The sequence below is a fragment of the Eriocheir sinensis genome, chromosome 23 (assembly GCF_024679095.1).
Source record: "Eriocheir sinensis breed Jianghai 21 chromosome 23, ASM2467909v1, whole genome shotgun sequence".
NCBI classification, from domain to species: domain Eukaryota; kingdom Metazoa; phylum Arthropoda; class Malacostraca; order Decapoda; family Varunidae; genus Eriocheir; species Eriocheir sinensis.
In genome coordinates this window covers 5,898,956-5,906,111 of record NC_066531.1, presented here as the reverse complement: position 1 = coordinate 5,906,111, position 7,156 = coordinate 5,898,956, and the positions used below count along the sequence as shown (strand labels likewise).

The window sequence follows — 7,156 nt, the reverse complement described above, 5'->3', positions numbered from 1 at the left end:
ATGTTTTCAAAATAATATCGTGCTACACTACAAATCAGTACTCAACACAATAGGGGTCGGCAAATCTACATCGCGTGTTATCAAGAAGTCTTGGAAACTGCTTTTTCCTTCCATATTAACTTGTCTTTTACCGTCATTTTCAATATGGTATCTTTGCACAGAGACAATATTCACGGGTTTCGCTTCACAGTCATTTACTGCGAGCCCTAATTATTTAATAAATTCTTCCGTTAAAAACTCACACACGCTCCTGTTTCTAGGAGTGCTGCCACTTTTGCATATGTATTATCATGAGTAGTGCGATCTGCCTATCAAAGTTACTCTTGAGTTATGTTGATTATAGCCTTCTTGTCATTATTTTTAAGGTTACTTCCTTGTTCGTTATAGCCTTCTTTTCATTATTTTTAAGGTTACTTCCTTGTTCGTTATAGCCTTCTTTTCATTATTTTTAAGGTTACTTCCTTGTTCGTTATAGCCTTCATTTATTATATTAAAGGTTACTCCCTTGTTCGTTATAGCCTTCATCTTATTATATTAAAGGTTACTCCCTTGTTCGTTATAGCCTTCATCTTATTATATTAAAGGTTACTCCCTGTTAGTTATAGCCTTCATCTTATTATATTAAAGTTTACTACAGTGTTCGTTATAGCCTTCATCTTATTATATTAAAGGTTACTCCCTTGTTCGTTATAGCCTTCATATTATTATATTAAATGTTACTCCATTGTTCGTTATAGCCTTCATCTTATTATATTAAAGGTTACTCCCTTGTTCGTTATAGCCTTCATCTTATTATATTAAAGGTTACTCCCTTGTTCGTTATAGCCTTCATCTTATTATATTAAAGGTTACTCCCTTGTTCGTTATAGCCTTCATCTTATTATATTAAAGGTTACTCCCTTGTTCGTTATAGCCTTCATCTTATTATATTAAAGGTTACTCCCTTGTTCGTTATAGCCTTCATCTTATTATATTAAAGGTTACTCCTTTGTTCGTTATAGCCTTCATCTTATTATATTAAAGGTTACTCCCTTGTTCGTTATAGCCTTCATCTTATTATATTAAAGGTTACTCCCTTGTTCGTTATAGCCTTCATCTTATTATATTAAAGGTTACTCCCTTGTTCGTTATAGCCTTCATCTTATTATATTAAAGGTTAATCCCTGTTTTGATCTTCGCTCATTTTCCGTTTTTTCCACTGCAAGTGTGCATATTTATTTATTTATTTATTTATTATTCATTTATTTATTTAATGTTATTTGTAGTAGTTAACTGAGGGGGGTACCTACCCTGGCCTCCTCTTCCTCTGATCCTCTTACTTCACACATTTATCTTAATACTTCACAATATTGTCCATATACTTCATTTTTTTTTCTCATTCTTGACTTTTTATCTATACCTCACACTTTTCTTAGTATTTCACATTTTTTCTGGATCATACTCTACACTTCCTACCAGGGGGACGCGGGTTAGGCCTTTATAAAGTCACTCTATGGCTGCATGCCAGCCGCGGCACACCACCACCCTGTGAGGCGTAGAGCCCCGTGTTCCCCTCCATCCTGGGGTAACAATCCTAAAACAAACAAACCTGGGAGGCGGGACGCTGCCGCTGCCTGTCACCTCACACCCTCTCACGGATGAGTGGATCACGGCGCCGATGGAGAGAGACTGCCCATCCCTCTCCACTCCGCCCGGGAAGGAACTCATGAATTCTCCGTTGAGTCGCGTGTGCTACCCATTGCACTACAGAACAACACTGGTTGGCCAGAGTTTCCATTACCATATCGTCAAAGTCCATGTCCTCCGGAAGAACCATTAATTATATAATTAAATCGTCACTATTATTTCCGCCACTTAAAACGAGCAAAGCTTAGTAAAAATAAGAGGCGTTTTCTCGTCAGAGTAAATTAAACAAAAGCACTGTAAGCATATGTCCCTATTTATCCCTATACCGCTGCCGCCAGTTTTGGACCCTTCTTTTCTTGTATTAAATCAACTCTTTTTATCACTCATTAATTACTCCATAAATGATCTCACGGTCTCGTATCCCTGGTAGCGTAATCCGGCTTAAGTTGTTATTGGAGACTGGAGTTCGGGGATAAACAAGGGAAAAAGAAAATATACATTATTTAAAAGTAAATGAAAGTAATTGCCTTACGCAATATTCTATGCTCAGACCATCATAACACTGGCATATTCAGCAATGGATGCAACATATGACAAACGACGTCTTAAACATAATACTACAATATGTGCTCAGTTGTTGCCAATAATAATAACACTCGTCGTTCCACAAGCAGTGGTTTGTATATCTCTGCTTACAACACAATCATTATGTACTCTCTTCACAAAATCCTAATAACACATTCCTATAGTATAATCTACTACAAGTCACGGAAGCACCAAATTATACCACACCCAGTGGTATAACAAATAATCACAATCCTGTCCCACTCACAATCCTACTTCACATCTCCTACATTATAATCTCCAGTACAATACAGTCGGTTTCCCTTAGATTCTCGAATTTCTACTCACGTTTAAGATCACAACAGCCATTCTCGGCTGAGTGAGTAGCTTTACATCGCAAACAAATAATCACAATCCTGTCCCACTCACAATCCTACTTCACATCTCCTACATTATAATCTCCAGTACAATACAGTCGGTTTCCCTTAGATTCTCGAATTTCTACTCACGTTTAAGATCACAACAGCCATTCTCGGCTGAGTGAGTAGCAGGTCTGCTTGAGGCGAGAACCAAGCTCGGTCTACCCATACCACTGATTTCTAGGCCACATTTTTCTTTGCTTGAGGCGGACTTACATCCTTGACACGCCCTTAATTTTCTACATAACCAGTGACCAATACTTCCTGTCACACCCATCTGCTCGCTCATTATGTTGTATTGTTTTACTTCTCCTGCTATTCGTGAGTCAGTCTTAAGACACTCCCACAGTGATTTTTCTGTTAAATTATTGGCTCATAACATGTCGCCACGACTGACGTCACGGGTCAGAGTCTTTTTCAATGGTTGTTCACACTTTCTGACCACGCCTACTGGGTATCTGTTTTCTGTATCTGAGTCTGGGTCTCTGTTTTCCTTTACCCTCGTTGTTTCCCCTCTTTTGTACTTGAGATGTTTACACTGTTATATATGTCACCCTTCTTGTTAGTGTTTGTCCTGTCAGATGTTTACACAGTTGTATATCTCTCATTCCTCTCTGGGTATCTGTTTTCCTTTATCCTCGTTGTTTCCCTCCTTGTTAGTGTTTGTCCTATGAGACGTTTACACAGTTGTATATCTGTCACCCTACTTGTTAGTGTTTGTCCTGTCAGAGGTTTACTCTGTACTGTCATGGCTATTACTCTTGTTTGTTCGTTTTCTGGTTCCCGACAGCAGTGTCAGGTGTACGTGGTGGTTCGTAGTCTGAGTCTGAAGGGGTGTCATCCGTGTCCAACTCAGGTGGTGGTCCATAGTCTAAATCAGAGTTGTCATCGGGATCTGAGTCATCATCATATGTCACTCGAGCTCGCTTATTAGGTAAAGGTGGAGTAATTTCCGTTTTGCAGTGCCGCGTAAAGTGGTGAGGCCTGAGGGACCTGCAACAGGTGATGATGAGCCTGCAACAACAGATGCACTTGGAGACAAACCCTGAACTGAATGCTCTGTGCATTCAATTATTTTCTTCTCAGACTGTCGGGGGCATTTCTGTGGAGTCGCATGTGCTGTCATTGTTGATGTCTCCACATCAATCACTACGTCAGGGCCATCCTCACTTTCATCCACTGTTAGGGAGTGCCGGGCTGAGAGTGACTGAGGGTGTGAGGCTCCATCATGTCTGGCGGAGAGTGACTCAGGTGATGAGTCATGGCTGGCTGAGGGTGACTGGGGTGGTGGGGCGCCGTCACCGCCATAAGGATCAGCTGTGGCTGGCTCAGACTTCAGTGATTGTTATATCACCAATCAGATCTATGGTAGTCTCAGCCAACAGCTGCTGTAAACTTTTATCAGACAATCCGCGGCGATGCGCCATGTCAACTTTACCTGTGAAAGATACCAGAAGAAAATAATAGTAATAACTATTACACGCATGTAGAACGAGAGAATAACTATAGCAGGACTCTTATCAAATCCCACAGAACATATTTAGCATGAGGTACAGGTACTAAGGCCCTGTATAACACATATACAGGCCTATAAACAATGTTGTCCCCCCTACGTTCCCCCTAAAAAAAAATTCACAAACGGACGGTGTGGGTCCAGCTGGCGTCACAGCCCTTACTTAGGATAGAAGAAGCAACTCCAGCGCGGTGCGCATCTGTCTCCCTCAAGGTCTGAAGACACACTGACGATCGAGTCGATCGAATCTCCCACACAAGCTTTGTAGCATGGCGCGAGTGAAAAAATAGCGCGCCTTTCAAAACCAGGAAGTCGTGACTCCACCTGGAGTCACGTTCCCAAGAAGAAACCCAAATGGTGGAATAACGAAATTCAAAATAGCCTCTCTTAAAAAACGCGTATACAGTAGATATATATCAACTCAGTGAGGCTGACAAACTAGAGTTGGACAGAATTCGCCGCGAAACCAAGAAATTAATAAAAAGAAGCAAGAAAAATCTTGAAGAATATATAGCGGAAACGAGTAAATCTAATCCTAAGGAATTTCTTAGCTATGTAAATAATAAAAAGTCACTCACTTGTGGTATCTGACCGCTTGCTAATGATAATGGTAACCACACGAACGATGAAAATGAAATGGCTACAATCCTAAATAACTTTTTCGCATCCGTATTTACCGACGAAGATTGTTTATCACCTCAACCGCCGGAGATTAGAAGGACCGAAAAGATGTTAAGTGGCGTGTTCATCGTAGAAAGTGACATTTTACGCACAATTGAAAGGATTAAAGTAAGCAAAGCTCCTGGTCCAGACAAAATTACCCCTAGGGTCTTAAAAGAAATCAAACATCAAATTTGTAAACCGCTCTCCATCATATTCAATAAATCTTTAACAGCTGGAAAAGTTCCGTCGGATTGGAAACTTGCAAATGTCACACCAATTTTCAAAAAGGGGGACAAGTCTCATCCAGGAAACTATCGACCAATTAGCCTGACATCGATTGTTTGTAAGTTAATGGAGACTTTCATTCGCGACAATATGGTGAAATTCTTCGAAGAAAATAATATAATAAACAATTCGCAACATGGCTTCCGTAGTAAACGTTCGTGTTTAACTAGCTTACATGATTTTTTTCATTATACTTTTGAGGTGTTCGATGAAAGCAGATCAGTAGATATCATATATCTGGATTTTCAAAAGGCATTTGATAAGGTCCCCCACCAACGATTGCTCAGCAAACTATTGGCGCACGGTATCTCGGGTAACATTCACAATTGGCTTGTGGAGTGGCTCTCTGAGCGGAAACAGAGAGTACTTCTAAACGGTGTAACATCTAACTGGCTCGATGTCAGAAGCGGCGTACCTCAAGGATCAGTGCTTGGCCCCATGCTCTTCTTAATTTATGTTAATGATATCGATGATGGGCTCACTTGCAAAGTATCAAAATTTGCTGATGACACAAAAATTGCTAGTAAAGTAACTGCGGCACTCGACGAAGAAGCCTTACAATCAGATCTAGATCGAAATTTAACGTTGACAAATTTAAAGTGTTGCACATCAGAAAAAAATAACAATCGCGTTCGGTACTTAATGAATGGCCAACAACTTTCTGCAGTAAGTAAAGTAAAGGATCCTATAATCACTATATCAAGCGATTTAAAGCCCGGTCAGCATTGTTCAGAGGTAATTATAACTGCAAACAAATTGGTTGGCTTCATCGGACGGGCCTTTAATAATAAATCGGAAAAAGTAATATCAAAACTGTATAATTCATTGGTTCGACCCCGTCTAGAGTACTGTGTACAATTTTGGTCTCTCTATTACAGAAAAGACATATAAAAGTTGGAACGGGTTCAACGAAGAGTAACAAAGATGATTCCTAGGTTGAGAAATTTATCATATGAACAAAGGCTTAAAGAAGTAAATTTATTCAGGCTATCAAAACGAAGAATGCGAGGCGATCTAATAGAAGTGTTTAAAATGTTTAAAGGATTCAGTGATATTAATGCGGAAGATTACTTAACAAATGATCGATCAAATAGAACAAGAAGAAATCACAATTTGAAGATATGTGGTAAACGATTCTCGTCGTACGAAGCTAAACACTTCTTCTTCAATCGAGTTGTTAATGTTTGGAACTCTCTACCCTGTGATGTCGTTGATAGTACAACAGTTACGGCCTTCAAGAATAGATTAGACTAGTTTTTTTAATCCTATCAGCAACTAAGATATTACTCATTGTCGTAATAACGTTAAGTTCTTTGGAATACTGGTGTCCTTGTCCGCTTTTATCGCCCAGTTAGTGGTAGCAGTAATGGTAGTTCTTTCCTCTTTCCTACATAATTTCCATGCAGTTTTTCCATGCTGCACGGTTCTTTTTCCTTTCTGCCAGCTATGGCTGGAGGGATGGGGGGAGTGGGGAGGAGCCTTCGCCTTTGCTGTCCTTCATCTTCCACCTTTGATTGGATAGTTAGTGTAGCTTGTCACAAACAGCCTCGTAAGGACCAGCAGGTCTGCTGTTGTTTGTTCTTCCTTTGTCCCCCTTTGTACCCATTCACTGTTGGGTGGACAGGGTATCGGAAAAGCCGCCCTAATTTTTCCACTCCGCCAGGAAGCACAAAGACGCATCCCCACCCACCCTTGCGTTCGGCAAATACAAATAAGAGAGACAAAGCAGCATATATCATGCAGATCTAAATGGAAAGTTGGATATCACTAACATAATGTTATCGGTACTACATTCAAGTCTAGTTAATAAGAAAATATCCCTTTTCCTAAACAAAAAAAAATTCATTAGAATTTATCGCGTCTTTATCTTTTTCAATAATATATCACTGATTTGAATGAATAAAAGATGTGCAAAATGGTAATAAGGATGATGAAGGACTTTTTAGGATCCTATACGCCTCCGTAGTCTAGTGGTCAGCGTGCCTGGCTTCTACTCCGCGGGCCCGGGTTCGAATCCCGGCCCGGGCACTCGGCGTGTAGCTCATCCAGCTGTTCATCCTCCCTCTCGGGCTGGTCAATAAATGGG

General features: G+C 40.3%; 1 long non-coding RNA gene across 1 annotated transcript; it reads left to right on the top strand.

Annotated features, from left to right (window-relative positions):
* The first annotated feature begins 438 nt into the window (after nt 1-438).
* LOC127002612 (uncharacterized) lies at nt 439-1,152 on the top strand. The gene is made up of 3 exons (XR_007756336.1): nt 439-594; nt 638-979; nt 1,024-1,152. It is a non-coding gene; the product is annotated as an uncharacterized LOC127002612 (long non-coding RNA).
* The last annotated feature ends 6,004 nt before the right edge of the window (nt 1,153-7,156 follow it).